Source organism: Salvelinus alpinus, chromosome 27 (genome assembly GCF_045679555.1).
Source record: "Salvelinus alpinus chromosome 27, SLU_Salpinus.1, whole genome shotgun sequence".
In the NCBI taxonomy this organism is placed as follows: domain Eukaryota; kingdom Metazoa; phylum Chordata; class Actinopteri; order Salmoniformes; family Salmonidae; genus Salvelinus; species Salvelinus alpinus.
In genome coordinates, this window is record NC_092112.1 from 5,332,353 (window position 1) to 5,348,635 (window position 16,283).

A 16,283-nucleotide genomic window follows, 5' to 3' on the forward strand; every position below is an offset into this window, starting at 1 on the left:
ATGTTACCAATGTTACATTATACACACCTTAGGCTGCAAAATTGTTCTCAAATAAGGTTCTCCTCACAGCATTCCCATTGGCATCGGCAGCTTGGTCCTCCGCAGTCTCCTCGGGTGGGTCCTCCGCAGTCTCCTCGGGTGGGTCCTCCGCAGTCTCCTCGGGTGGGTCCTCCGCAGTCTCCTCGGGTGGGTCCTCCGCAGTCTCCTCGGGTGGGTCCTCCGCAGTCTCCTCGGGTGGGTCCTCCGCGGCCTCCTCGGGTAGGTCCTCCGCGGCCTCCTCGGGTAGGTCCTCCACGGGTAGGTCCTCCTCGGGTAGGTCCTCCTCGGGTAGGTCCTCCACGGGTAGGTCCTCCACGGGTAGGTCCTCCTCGGGTAGGTCCTCTTCGGGTAGGTCCTCCTCGGCCAGGTCCTCCTCGGGTAGGTCCTCCTCGGGTAGGTCCTCCTCGGGTAGGTCCTCGGGTAGGTCCTCCTCGGGTAGGTCCTCCTCGGGTAGGTCCTCCTCGGCCAGGTCCTCCTCGGGTAGGTCCTCATCGGCCTCCTCGGGTAGGTCCTCATCGGCCTCCTCGGGTAGGTCCTCATCGGCCTCCTCGGGTAGGTCCTCCACGGCCTCATCGGGTAGGTCCTCCACGGCCTCCTCGGGTAGGTCCTCCACGGCCTCCTCGGGTAGGTCCTCCACGGCCTCCTCGGGTAGGTCCTCCACGGCCTCCTCGGGTAGGTCCTCCATGGCCTCGGGTAGATCCTCCTCGGGTAGATCGTCTCCTTGTCTCTTGCCAAAGTTATACAGAACTGCCACTGCAATAATGATTGTCAGTGTAGTGTCCATCTCCGTGCAGAACCCCTCCTTTAGGCAGGGGAATCTTTTTTTCCACATTCCAAAAACTCTCTCTATGAGACCTCCTGCCAGGATATGAGAGGCGTTCTATTCTCTCTCTTCAGGTGTCTGGGGGGTTAAAAGGGGAGTCATAAGATATGCCTGTTGTGAATGTGTGAACAGTCTATTGCCCCTAGTACACCTGGGAATCTAGCTCTCCTGTAAAATCCAGCTGCTGTTTCCTCTGTAGGACTGAACCTGAGGTACTGATTCTTCAGACCGGCAATATCACTGTACACTCTGGCTACAATCCTGCAGACGGTTGACTTGTGGAGTCCAGAAAGGTCCCCATCCACCATCTGGAAACATCCAGTTACATAGAACCGTAGGGTCACCAGGAGCTGCAGTAGTGGGGGTACAGCCTCGTTCCTATCACTCCCATGCGTTAGTCCAACCTTTCTGCCCAGTTGCATTACAGAGTCCTTGGAGAAGTAGTGGGAGGTACAGCCTCGTTCCTATCACTCCCATGATTAATGCTTGGTCCAACCTTTCTGCCCAGTTGCATTACAGAGTCCTTGGAGAAGTAGTGGGAGGTACAGCCTCGTTCCTATCACTCCCATGCTTAATGCTTGGTCCAACCTTTCTGCCCAGTTGCATTACAGAGTCCTTGGAGAAGCAGTATCTCCTTGAAAACTCACCGTTATCATAAAACTCAACAGGGTTCAACCTGTCTCTAATTGTTCTCTGAGGAACTTGTTTTGGTCTCTCCACAGTAGATATGCTGCCATTTGATCAGTTCAACCACCTCAAGTGGCACTTTAAAATTAATCTCCAATCTAAATTAATTTTTTATTCATTGAGCAACAGGCTTAAAATAAATCTAGGTTTAAAGTGAAAACTAAACTTAGATTAGAGGAAGGATTTAATTTAACTAGGATTCATTTAAAACTAAATTTCAAATTTGGTGCAACAAGATTAATAGATAAACCTTGATTTAACCCAGTTTAAGAGTTAATCCATGTTGGTGCAACCCACCCGAAAGCAAATAGTTTCCTCCGTTGCAAAGATACTGGATCTTAGGAGTTGATTCGTAGCGGAAATGAAGCTTGACATCCAGAAATGGGAGTCGACTCCCCACCACTACCTGTAGGGAAAACACCCTAGGTTATCCAATCGGTTCGCAGCAAAAAAAAACATTACCCTTTTCAAATGCAATTGTCTTGTTGTCTGCTTGTTTTAGACCAAAATTACAAACAGATGGATGATAACAGCTACAAGTGGTGAGTGGAGGTACAAATGGCCTCTACTAAACAAGGTAGATGTCTTAGCTGTGATTAAATGTTTTCTACACACAAAGAAACGTGGAGCTGAGCCTACTTGGGGTGCGTTCGTAAATTCACTCTGGCTATTTTCTCAGATTTTAGAGCAGTCTCGTCTGAGTGTGCCAATGCGGAGAATAACGGATGAATATGACCGGTGTCAGTAAACGTTGGCAAAAAAGCTTAACTAAATTGTTGCCAGCAGCACAGTTACAATCACCAACGCTCTGGATAACATGAAAACAGCCTAACCAGCTCTGCTAGGGCGAGTAAAATGGTCAGAGAGCTGTTCTCTCATTATGTGTCTGAAAGTAGCTAGTAAGCTAGCCAACATTAGCCAGTTAGCTTTGGGTGCATGACTGCTGTTGTGAGGTCAGAACGCTCGGATCAACCCTACTCCTCGGCCAGAGCGTCCAGTGTGCACTCTGAACGCTCCGAGAGCAAAACACTCTGAATTTACAAACTGACAATGACAACGCTCTGAATTCACAAACGCCCAGAGTACACTCTGAACGCTCTGTGGCATAGTGAATTTACGAACGCCCAGAGTACATTCTGAGCGCTCTGTGGCATAGTGAATTTACAAACGCACCCATAGACACCGGGTCCCCACATTTCCCACAGCTAACAATATTCTGAAGCCACCAGGGCTCTATTTCCCTATGTGGGAGCATTGTGATCCATCGGTCAGGTCTTTTGAAGCCACCAGGGCTCTATTTCCCTATGTGGGAGCATTGTGATCCGTCGGTCAGGTCTTCTGAAGCCACCAGGGCTCTATTTCCCTATGTGGGAGCATTGTGATCCGTCGGTCAGGTCTTCTGAAGCCACCAGGGCTCTATTTCCCTATGTGGGAGCATTGTGATCCATCGGTCAGGTCTTTTGAAGCCACCAGGGCTCTATTTCCCTATGTGGGAGCATTGTGATCCATCGGTCAGGTCTTTTGAAGCCACCAGGGCTCTATTTCCCTATGTGGGAGCATTGTGATCCGTCGGTCAGGTCTTCTGAAGCCACCAGGGCTCTATTTCCCTATGTGGGAGCATTGTGATCCGTCGGTCGGGTCTTCTGAAGCCACCAGGGCTCTATTTCCCTATGTGGGAGCATTGTGATCCGTCGGTTGGTTTTCTGAAGCCACCAGGGCTCTATTTCCCTATGTGGGAGCATTGTGATCCGTCGGTCGGGTCTTTTGAAGCCACCAGGGCTCTATTTCCCTATGTGGGAGCATTGTGATCCGTCGGTCGGGTCTTCTGAACTGGTTACATGTAATGGTGACTAACCCCATTCTGTACAAATTTGTGAAACTGCGGCATTCAAACGAGGCTGCAATGAAACCTTTTACATGTTTTAAAACTTAACCAGGCAAGTCAGTTAAGAACATATTCTTATTTACAATGACGGCCTACACCGGCCAAACCCGGAACACGCTGGGAAAATTATGCGCTTCCCAATCACGGCCGGTTGTGATACAGCCTGGATTCGAACAGGGTGTCTGTAGCGACGCCACTAGCACTGAGATGCAGTGCCTTAGACCGCTGCACCACTCAGGAGCCCTAATGTGACTGTAGCGACTGTGTTGACATCAAAATCAGGGGTGTGAACTACGTTTCTATTCAACCGTTGATTGACATGGCAATAGCCAGGTAGTATCGGAGTAAAGTTGAAAAAACTGACCCCTCTGACGCTGTACGTTAAATTGAGATGTGTCATGACGTAACGTACGGCACCCATAATGCAACTCATTCTGTGTCGTACATCCTCTCTCCACCAGGTGTAGCGCTTCTCTCACAGATTAAAAACAAGAAAGGGACAGGGACATGGTAAGGGGGGGGGGGATACCTAGTCAATTGTACAACTGAATGATTGAATTTTTTGCGTCATCACTGCAAGCCATCATGACTCTCAAAAGCCGCGACAGCTGCTGTTCACTTCTGAAGATTAGCGCCGCCCTAAAAATCTGATTCAAATTCGACACAAACCTTCAAATAGATATGTAATGACATTATATAAAACTCTTTATAGTGTTTTATTTCCATTTTAGAGCTGATAATGAAAAGCCGTTTCCCCACACGGCTTATCTCCCCCCTTCACTATCACGCTGTAGGTTTCGCTCCCCCACCCGCCATTTTTAAAAAGACCCAACGGAGAAATTGCGCTTACGTTTTTTGGGCACTAAAATAAGGTCAATTGTACAGAACAGTGCGATGTATAAAGGTTTGTTAGCTACCGTTACATTGAACAACACAGCAGCTTTTCGGCATGTTTTGTTATTTCTTTTACATTATTATTATTACTATTCTAACTAGGCATGTCAGTTCAGAACATATTGTTATTTACAGTGACGCCCTACCCCCCCCAAGCCCTAACCTGGACGACGCTGGGACAATTTTGCGCCGCTCCATGGGACTCCGAATCACGGCCAGTTGTGATACAGCCTGGAATCGAACCAGAGTCTGTAGTGACGCCTCTAGCACTGAGATGCAGTGCCTTAGACCGCTGTGCCAAATCAAATGTATTTATATAGTCCTTCTTACATCAGCTGATGTCTCAAAGTGCTGTACAGAAACCCAGCCTAAAACCCCAAACAGCAAGCAATGCAGGTGTAGAAGCCACTTGGGAGCCCCATCAAATCAAATTGTATTTTACACACGCACTGAATACAACAGGTGTAGACCTTACAGTGAAATGCTTACTTACAAGCCCTTAACCAACAATGCTTTAAGAAGTTAAGAATTTTGAAAAAAATAAGGTTTAAGTAAAAAATAGATAAGTAGACAACAGAAAATAAAAGTAACAAATAATTAAACAGCAGCAGTAAAATAACAATCAAGGCTATATACAGGTACCATACAGAGTCAATGTGCGGGGGCACCGTTAGTCGAGGTAATTGAGGTAATATGTACATGTAGGTAGAGTTAAAGTGACTATGCATTGATAATAAACAGAGTAGCAGCAGGGTAAAAGAGGGGTCTGGGTAGCCCAACGGGGGTGAATGTAAAGGAATGTTTGTTTCCCCAAGCTGTGAGCGTGGTCCAGGGGAATTCCTTATTATTACGTGCTACCGACTCCACCCATGAGTTTATAAATCAATTGCCAGGGTTACAGCTTCCAAGCCCGTTCCATTAATTCTTATTTCTATGTTACTGTCAGCTTGTTGACGGGGGAAAAAGTTGTTTTATATCAGTTAATTAACTACTAGGTAAATAATAACGTAACGTTATCTATATAGATAACGGAGTTATTCATACTAGGACAACAGTCAAACACTATCTAGCTAGATAACCTCACAACCATAATAAGGTGACTTCGTCAGTGGCCAGCTTAACAACTGAGATAGTTAGCTAGCCTGTCTCACTGAATTAGCTAAAGCTGCTAGCCTACGTACTTACTAGTCGAGGGATATGGCTAACGTTAACTAAACATAACGGTCGGTCTGGCCAGCCGGCCCAGCGGCATTGAACTGTACTGTTATTTATATGATGCTGTCATTCTGAAAACGGAATAGTTTTCAGCCAACCCCCTCTGGGGGCCTCCGGTATAATCACACACTCACGCACTCACTCACTGCGCCGCTAACACTTTGACTGCGGTGGTACTCGAGGAGTGTCTACCTGCATAGCAGTTAGCTAACTAGCTATTAAAACATAACTAGTTGTCATAAAGTCCGCTTCTAAATTGTTTACATCGTAGTGATAATAGTTAGTGACATTTACTGACTGTCTCGTGTGAAGAGCCTCTATTTGATCCGGTGTTCCCGAGCCTGTCCGGTCTGTGCTAGTTGCGTTGCTACAGTCTGTTCACTCTGGTAACTGTTGACCAGCTCTGCTGTCTGCCCAAGCGCGCCTGCGTGGCTCCCATGCGGTCCCAGTGGCAAGGTTTGACCTGCGTCACAGCGAAACTGCATCACCTCGGATCCCCCAGGTGCCATGTTGGATCTATATCACTTGGGGTTTATTCATTCTGCCTAATCTGTTGCTAAACGTTTCTTAAACGAAGGCAAACGGAACGAAACGAGGGACTTTGAGACAGTTCGAAATGTGACTGTTACTGTTTATTATATACCCTGTTGCCTAGTAACTTTATCCCTACCTAGCCACCTTATTTTCGAACGTTGCTATGGGTACAGCCAAACAACGGAATTGATGGTTCCGATTTCCGCTTTACCACCTTACTGCATCACAACATTGGCAAACTTCAAATCAAATTGCATTTGTCACATGCGCTGAATACAACAGGTGTAGATCTTACCGTGAAATGCTTAATTACAAGCCCTTAACCAACAATGAAGTTCAAGAAATTGAGTTAAAGAACATATTTACTAAATAAACTCAAGTAAAATTAAAAAGTATCACAATAAAATGACATAACAATAACGAGGCTATAAACAAGGGGTCATTTTCAGTTAGCTGCACCTAGCGACTGGAACGAGCTGCAAAAAAACTAAAACTGGACAGTTTTATCTCCATCTCTTAGTTCAAAGACTCAATCATGAACACTTTAACTGACAGTTGTGGCTGCTTTGCGTGATGTATTGTTGTCTTTACCTTCTTGCCCTTTGTGCTGTTGTCTGTGCCCAATAATGTTTGTACCATGTTTTGTGCTGCTACTATGTTGTGCTGCTGCCATATTGTGTTGCTACCATGTTGTTGTCATGTGGTGTTGCTACCATGTTGTTGCCATGTTGTGTTGCTACCATGCTGTGTTGTTGTCTAGGTCTCTCTTTATGTAGAGTTGTGTTGTCTCTTGTCGTGATGAGTGTTTTCCCCTGTATTTTCTTATCCCAGCCCACGTCCCCGCACAAAGCCTTTTGGTAGGTCGTCATTGTAAATAAGCATTTGTTCTTAATTAATTGACTTGCCTAGTTAAATAAAGGTTAAATTAAATAAAACATGGACACTAATAACTTGAGGGGATTTGGCCAAAAACATTGAACTTTGTCAAATTTCACCCATAACCCATGTGGTTGTTTTGTTAGCCACCTGACTATAACGTGTAAACAACTTAACTAACCCTTTAACTTCTTACATTTCTTGAATTGAAATTGACCCAAACCCTGTTATGGGGTAAACATTGACCCCTGTAATAGTTTTTGAGAGGAGCTGGCTACCATTGTAGACTTCCAGTAATAGTTTTTTGTGTAGAGATGGCTAACAGTGGAGGCTTCCAGTAAATGTTTTTGAGAGGAATTGGCTACCATTGGAGACTTCCAGGAAGAATTTTTGAGCGGAGCTGGCTACCATTGGTGACTTCCAGTAAGTGTTTTTGAGAGTAGCTGGCTACCATTGGTGACTTCCAGTAAGTGTTTTTGAGAGTAGCTGGCTACCATTGGTGCCTTCCAGTAATTGTTTTTGAGAGTAGCTAGCTTCCATCGGAGTCCGCCAATAGTTGTTTTGAGAGGAGCTGGCTACCATTGGTGACTTCTAGCAATTGTTTTTTAGAGTAGCTGGCTACCATTGGAGACTTCCAGTAATTGTTTTTGAGAGGAGCTGGCTACCATTGGTGACTTCTAGCAATTGTTTTTTAGAGTAGCTAGCTTCCATCGGAGTCCGCCAATAGTTGTTTTTGAGAGGAGCTGGCTACCATTGGAGACTTCCAGTAATGATTTATCAGAGGAATTGGCTACCATTGGAGACTTCCAGTAATTGCTTTTGAGAGGAGCTGGCTACCATCGGAGACTTCCAGTAATTGTTTTTGAGAGTAGCTGGCTACCATTGGTGACTTCCAGTAATTGTTTTTGAGAGCAGCTGGCTACCATTGGAGACTTCCAGTAATGTTCTTTTGAGAGGAGCTGGCTACCATTGGAGACTTCCAGTAGTTGTTTTTGAGAGCAGCTGGCTACCATTGGAGACTTCCAGTAATGTTCTTTTGAGAGGAGCTGGCTACCATTGGAGACTTCCAGTAGTTGTTTTTGAGAGTAGCTGGCTACCATCGGATACTTACAGTAATTGTAACAACCTGATCTGTTTCACCTGTCGTTGTGATTTTCTCAACCCCCTCCAAATGTTGCTTATTTTCTCTGGTGTATCCCTGTGTTTCCTGTCTCTCTGTGCCAGTTTGACCTGTATGTCTTTCAAGTCAACCAACGTGTTTTCCCGTACTCCTGCTTCTATTCTCTTTTTGATAGTCCTCCCGGTTTTGACCCTTGCCTGTTTTCTGGGCTCCGTACCCACCTGGCTGACCATTCTGCCTGCCCTGACCTCAAACCTGCCTGCCACTCTGTACCTCCTTGACTCTGAACTGTTTTTGACCTTTTTGCCTTCTGTCCACGACCATTCTCTTACCTACTCCTTTTGGATTGATTAATAAATATTAAAGACTCAAACCATTTGCCTCCCGTGTCTGCATCTGGGTCTCGCCTTGTGCCCTAATTGTAATTGTTTTTGAGAGGAGCTGGCTCGCATTGGAGACGTCCGGCACCAAAATATGCTTACTTCAATAATCTCCCAACTGCACGCAGATACATAAAAATGGTTTCCATTAGTTTGGGTAAGTAGAAAAACAACCTAAATCTCAATATCACAGTATCCCTTTAAGTCATGTCAGTGCCTGGAATAATACTCACCATTCTTTCTGCCATGAGTCAATTATATTATTCTTTTTAAAACAATATCATGATAACCAAATGCTTATTTGTAATCGATGAACAAAAACCTACTCACCAGTCAATTTTTAGGATCCAATTCATATTTATTTTCTCCCCATCTTCTACCCTTGTAGCGTTGTCAACATTGTGAACAGAGTGCCCCATGGTGGCAGTGGGGTTGTGGTATGGGAAGGCATAAGCTATGGACAATGAACACAATTGCATTTTATCGATGACAATCTACAGAGATACCGTGATGAGATCCTGAGGCCCATTGTCGTGCCATTCATCCGCTGCCATCACCTCATGTTTCAGCATGATAACGCACGGCCCCATGTCACAATGATCTGTACAGTCGTGGCCAAAAGTTTTGAGAATGACACAAATATAAATTTTCACAAAGTTTGCAGCTTCAGTGTCTTTAGATATTTTTGTCAGATGTTACTATGGAATACTGAAGTATAATTACAAGCATTTCATAAGTGTCAAAGGCTTTTATTGACAATTACATGAAGTTGATGCAAAGAGTCAATATTTGCAGTGTTGACCCTTCTTTTTCAAGACCTCTGCAATCCGCCCTGGCATGCTGTCAATTAACTTCTGGGCCACATCCTGACTGATGAAAGCCCATTCTTGCATAATCAATGCTTGGAGTTTGTCCGAATTTGTGGGTTTTTGATTGACCACAAGTTCTCAATGGGATTAAGGTCTGGGGAGTTTCCTGGCCATGGACCCAAAATATTGATGTTTTTTTCCCCGAGCCACTTAGTTACCACTTTTGCATTATGGCAAGGTGCTCCATCATGCTGGAAAAGGCATTGTTCGTCACCAAACTGTTCCTGGATGGTTGGGAGAAGTTGCTCTCAGAGGATGTGTTGGTACCATTCTTTATTCATGGCTGTGATCTTAGGCAAAATTGTGAGTGAGCCCACTCCCTTGGCTGAGAAATAACCCCACACATGAATGGTCTCAGGATGCTTTACTGTTGGCATGACACAGGACTGATGGTAGCGCTCACCTTGTCTTCTCCGGACAAGCTTTTTTCCGGATGCCCCAAACAATCGGAAAGGGGATTCATCAGAGAAAATGACTTTACCCCAGTCCTCAGGAGTCCAATCCCTGTACCTTTTGCAGAAAATCAGTCTGTCCCTGATAATTTTCCTAGAGAGAAGTGGCTTCTTTGCTGCCCTTCTTGACACCAGGCCATCCTCCAAAAGTCTTCGCCTCACTGTGCGTGCAGATGCACTCACACCTGCCTGCTGCCATTCCTGAGCAAGCTCTGTACTGGTGGTGCACCGATCCCGCAGCTGAATCAACTTTAGGAGACGGTCCTGGCGCTTGCTAGACTTTCTTGGGTGCCCTGAAGCCTTCTTCACAACAATTGAACCGCTCTCCTTGAAGTTCTTGATGATCCGATAAATGGTTGATTTAGGTGCAATCTTACTGGCAGCAATATCCTTGCCCGTGAATACCTTTTTGTGCAAAGCAATGATGACGGCACGTGTTTCCTTGCAGATAACCATGGGTGACAGGGGAAGAAGAACAACGATTCCAAGCACCACCCTCCTTTTGAAGCTTCCAGTCTGTTATTTGAACTCAATCAGCATGACAGAGTGATCTTCAACCTTGTCCTCATCAACACTCACACCTGTGTTAACAAGAGAATCACTGACATGATGTCAGCTGGTCCTTTTGTGGCAGGGCTGAAATGCAGTGGAAATGTTTTTTGGGGATTCAGTTCATTTGCATGGCAAAGAGGGACTTTGCAAATAATTGCAATTCATCTGATCACTCTTTATAACATCCTGGAGTATATGCAAATTGCCATCATACAAAATGAGGCAGCAGACTTTGTGAAAATTAATATTTGTGTCATTCTCAAAACTTTTGGCCACGACTGTACACAATTCCTTGAAGCTGCCGGTTCGCCCAGGGGAGGTTACCCCCAGCCGGCTGGCCCAGCGCCCAGGTGGGACGACGGGTGGCGCCCCTAGAGGGGGGGGGGGGGGTACTGTCAGGCCTGCTCCCGCTCTTCCCCCCTGGCGCTCGAGGGCACCATGCTGCCCTGCATTATCCTGCCACCATCATTTACGTACACCTGCCTTCCCTCGTCAAGCGCTTCAGCGATATTGGACTCACCTGGACTCACTCATCAACTGTTTATTACCTCCCCTATATTTGTCAGTTCCCCTGCTCTGTTCCCCACTGATGTCTGTGTTACCCGTGTGCTGACGCTGTTCCTGTCTCGTTCCATGTCCGTTCCATATTAATGTTTGACTCCCCATATCTGCTTCGCCTCTCCAGCATCATCCTTGTGACATCACTCATCTGTCACATTGTGTGTAATTAATCCAAGTTTATCCTTTTAAAAGGCTAATTGATCATTAGAAAAACATTTTGTAATTATGTTAGTGCAGCTGAAAACTGTTGTTCTGATTAAAGAAGCAATACAACTGGCCTTTAGACTAGTTGAGTATCTGAAGCATCGGCATTTGTGGGTTCGATTGCAGGCTAAAAATGGCCAGAAACAAAGTCCTTTCTTCTGAAACGCGTCAGTCAATTCGTGTTCTGAGACATAGAGAAATTGCCAAGAAACTGAAGATCTCGTACAACGCTGTGTACTACTCCCTTCACAGAACAGAGCAAACTGGATCTAACCAGAATAGAAAGAGGAGGTGGAGGCCCCGGTACACAACTGAGCAAGAGGACAAGTACATTAGAGTGTCTAGTTTGAGAAACAGACACCTCACAAGTCCTCAACAGGCAGCTTCATTAAATAGTACCCGCAAAACACTGGTCTCAATGTCAACAGTGAAGAGGCGACTCCGGGATCCTGGCCTTCTAGGCAGAGTTCCTCTGTCCAGTGTCTGTGTTCTTTTGCCATCTTAATCTTTTATTTTATTGGCCAGTCTGAGATGTTGGCAATATCAGTTGGTTTTGTGATGAATGAGCCATCTGATTCAATGAAGTTTGCCTTTTTTCAAAAAATTGAAGGTGCTCCAAAGCTTTTTACTATCATTGTTTATTACATTTATCTTTGTTTCATAGGGTAGTTTCTTCTTCTTTTTATTCAGTTTAGTCACATGATTTCTCAATTTGCAGTACGTTTGCCAATCAGTTGTGCATCCAGACTTATTTGCCATACCTTTTGCCTCATCCCTCTCAATCATACAATTTTTAAATTCCTCATCAATCCACAGGGATTTAACAGTTTTTACAGTCATTTTCTTAATGGGTGCATGCTTATTAGTAACTGGAATAAGCAATTTCATAAATGTGTCAAGATCAGTATCTGTTTGCTCCTCATTACACACCATGGACTAACAGATGTTCTTTACATCAATAACATAGGAATCATTACAAAATGTATTGTATGACCTCTTATACACTATATTAGGCCCAGCCTTTGGAACTGTGGTTTTCCTAGATATGGCTACTATATTGTGATCACTACATCCGATGGATCTGGATACTGCTTTAGAGCTAATTTCTACAGCGTTAGTAAAGATGTGATCAATACATGTAGATGATTTCATTCCTGTGCTGTTTGTAGCTAGGTTGGTTGCAGACACTGGTTACAGTTTGAAGCTTTTTCTGGAGTGGGCAGCTTGATGAAAGCCAGTCAATATTTAAATCACACAGAAAATATACCTCTCTGTTTGTTGATAACACATATATTATCAAGCATTTCACACATATTATCCAGATACTGACTGTTAGCACTTGGTGGTCTATAGCAGCTTCCCACCAGAATGGGCTTTAGGTGAGGCAGATGAACCTGTAGCCATATTACTTCAACACTATTTAACATTAGATCCTCTCTAATCTTTACAGGAATGTGGTTCAGAATATCAACAGCAACACCTCCAACATTAGCATTTCTGTAAATGTTATAACCATGTCTTGCTACCACTGTATCATCAAAGGTATTATCTAAGTGAGTTTCAGGGAGTCAGAATATGAATGTCATCTGTTACTAGCAAATTATTGACTTCCTGAACCATATTTTTTATGTTACATATGTAAACGTGGGCTATTTTTAGCACTTTTCTGGGATGCTTGATTGTTTTCATTGCTTTACTGGGAAACTTAGCAGAAGTAGACATGCTCATGCTCAAACAACAGTTTCACAACATGTACGGAATGAATAAAGAATATATACATATATGTCAAAGCGGCATTGGACTAAGACACAGTGACATAGTATAGAGTGCAGTTTATACATATGAGATGAGTAATGCAAGATACGGAGACATTATTAAAGTGGCTAGTGTTTCATTTCCTTAAAGAGGCCAGTGATTCCTAATCTATGTCTATAGGCAGCCGCCTCTGATGTGCTAGTGATGGCTTTTTAGCAGTCTGATGGCCTTGAGATAGAAGCTGTTTCTCAATCTCTTGGTCCCAGCTTTGATGCACCTGTACTGACCTCACCTTCTGGATGGTAGCAGTGTGAACAGGCAGTGGCTCCGGTGGTTGATGTCCTTGATGATCTTTTTGGCCTTCCTGTGACTTCGGGTGGTGTAGGTGTCCTGGAGGGCAGGTAGTTTCCCCATGTGATGCGTTGTGCAGAACGCACCACCCTCTGGAGAGCCTTGCAGTTGCGGGCGGAGCAGTTGCTGTACCAGGCGGTGATACAGCCCGACAGGATGCGCTCAATTGTGCATCTGTAAACGTTTGTGAGGGTTTTCAGTGATAAGCCTCCTGAGTTGAAGAGGCACTGTTGCACTGTTCTTCACCACACTGTCTGTGTGGGTGGACCATTTCAGTTTGTCAGTGATGTGTACACTGAGGAACTTAAAACTTTCTACCTTCTCCTCTGCGGTCCCACCGATGTGGATAGTGGCGTGCTCCCTCTGCTGTCTCCTGAGGTCCACGATCAGCTCCTTCGTTTAGTTGACATTGAGTGAGAGGTTATTTTCCTGGCACCAGTCTCCCAGGGCCCTCACCTCTTCCCTGTTGGCTGTTGGCTGTCTCGTCATTGTTGCTAATCAGGCCTACCACTGTTGTGTCGTCTGCAAACTTGATGATTGAGTTGGAGGCGTGCTTGACCACGCAGTCGTGGGTGAACAGGGAGTACAGGAGTGGGCCCTTGTTGGTCCCCTGTGTTGAAGATCAGTGAAGTGGAGATGTTGTTTCCTACCTTCACCACCTGGGGGCGACCCGTCAGGAAGTCCAGGACCCAGTTGTACAGGGCGGGGTTCAGACCCAGGGCCCCGAGCTTGAAGAGTACTATGGTGTTGAATGCTGAGCTATAGTCAATGAACAGCATTCTTACATAGGTATGCCTCTTGTCCAGATGGGATAGGGCATCTGCTAACCATGTGTATGTGACCAATACATTTTTTATTTGATTTGGGGAACACCGGCTCAGTGCTAACAGTATAACTCTGGTTCATAGACACATGATTACTGCAGACAACAGCTGTAGGATCAGCCGAGGCATTCAGGGCAGTTAGAGGGACATACATTAGGTTACTTACATTTGTGTCTTCCAACGCCCCTGGGATAATGTACATTTGCTAAAGCATTATGACGACTCAGCGACACAATGGTAGGGATTAACTGAGCTGGGCTTGGGGTAGAGATTAACTGAGCTGGGTTTAGGGTAGGGATTAACTGAGCTGGGCTTGTAGGGATTAATTGAGCTGGGCTTGGGGTAGAGATTAACTCAGCTGAGTTTAGGGTAGGGATTAACTGAGCTGGGCTTGGGGTAGAGATTAACTGAGCTGGGTTTAGGGTAGGGATTAACTGAGCTGGGCTTGTAGGGATTAATTGAGCTGGGCTTGGGGTAGAGATTAACTGAGCTGAGTTTAGGGTAGGGATTAACTGAGCTGGCCTTGGGGTAGGGATTAACTGAGCTGGGTTTAGGGTAGGGATTAACTGAGCTGGGCTTGGGGTAGGGATTAATTGAGCTGGGCTTGGGGTAGGGATTAACTGAGCTGGGCTTGGGGTATGGATTAACTGAGCTGGGCTTGGGGTAGGGATTAACTGAGCTGGGCTTGGGGTAGGGATTAACTGAGCTGGGTTTGGGGTAGGGATTAACTGAGCTGGCCTTGGGGTAGGGATTAACTGAGCTTGTGGTAAGGGATTAATTGAGCTGGGTTTAGGGTAGGGATTAACTGAGCTGGGTTTAGGGTAGGGATTAACTGAGCTGGGCTTGGGGTAGGGATTAACTGAGCTGGGCTTGGGGTAGGGATTAACTGAGCTGGGTTTAGGGATTCATTGAGCTGGGTTTAGGGTAGGGATTAACTGAGCTGGGCTTAGGTCACTGTCTCAACGTAGCATTTTAATGCCGTGAAAGTATTCAGGAACCCAAATGATTTGGGTGGATCCCATCCTTATTATAAAACAAGCTTTAATTCCAGAAGGTATCAAAATTGTCAATAAATGTTACACCCACAGAGCTGTAATAGTCTCGTAGCCAGTTATGGAGGGATACAAGTCTGCTGAAATGTTCAGTGCCACGATTTAGGGAGGGCAGATGGCCAGACATTATGGAGTGTTTGTTGGTGTCAAGCAGAGACCCAATCAGTTCTTTAAAGTCCATCTTCAGCTGTTCTGAGCTGCCCTTCATAATGTCATTGAACCCCACACGAACTATGACAGACTCAATTTCCTGATGCAGGTTTATAATGTCTGGGAACAGTGTTTTGATGTCTTGTACATGCGCTCCTGTATAGCACAATGTTTGTTCTCCAGGGACTGAGACATTTCTCCCTGTTGAACTGCCCAATACAACAGCCGGAGAAGGGAATGGAGAAATCCGACCATGCCTACCCCTCACACAATTGGTTGAACCTTTCACAGGTTGATGAGAAGCAGGATAGCGTACATCTCTTCTTGGGCTTCTTGGGAGGAAATGGCGGGAGTCTTTTAGGTTCCAGTTGTTGTTGCTAGTCAACTTTCAGTGGAGCGTCTGAGCATCTTTCAGAATCCCTCCTAAAACCTCGCTTGTTTTGTTTTAGTTGTTAGTTCTCCCTTCTGTTCGAGTGACATTTTTGGCTTTCTTGCGGGAATGTTTAAAAAAATTTTTTTTTTAATGTTACCTTTAATTAACTAGGCAAGTCAGTTAAGAACAAATTCTTACTTGAGGAACAACTTTCAAAGCAGAATTACATTTCAATTGTTGTATACCATTTTCTAGCTCTGAGTCTCTACTTTTATCCAATGTAAAAAAACACAATTTCAAATGATTTTGCTACATATGACTTTATCCAGGTGGTGGGTCACATCATTTAGCATATTTATTTTTTTACCTTCATTTAACTAGGCAAGTCAGTTAAGAACAAATTCTTATTTACAATGACGGCCTAGGAACGGTGGGTTAACTGCCTTGTTCAGGGGCAGAACGACAGATTGTCACCTCGGGGATTCGATCTAGCAACCTTTCAGTAACTAGTCCAACGCTCTAACCACTAGGCTACTTTGGGACCATTTCTGTTGGTCTTGGGACTTGGATATTCTGAAATTTATTTGGGGCTAATTTATTTGTTTTTTATGAATTTATACACTTTAAATATAATATATAATTATTTTTCTCACTTTATTAATTTTGTCTGTCTTGCTTCAGTCACTC

The 16,283-nt window shown here is 44.8% G+C and overlaps 1 protein-coding gene across 4 annotated transcripts in view; it reads right to left on the bottom strand.

The window, feature by feature from the left end:
- Positions 1–5,984, bottom strand: part of LOC139555914 (microtubule-associated protein RP/EB family member 3-like) — a 42,982-nt gene extending 36,998 nt beyond the window's left edge. For 2 of the 4 annotated variants that reach the window (XM_071369284.1, XM_071369282.1), the window contains exon 1: positions 5,842–5,980. The gene's annotated coding sequence lies outside the window, so the exon portion shown is untranslated. Of the gene's footprint in view, positions 1–27; positions 147–5,841 lie in introns of those variants that run through there. The other 2 variants (XM_071369283.1, XM_071369285.1) reach the window with 2 other exon arrangements.
- Between the last annotated feature and the right edge of the window lie 10,299 nt (positions 5,985–16,283).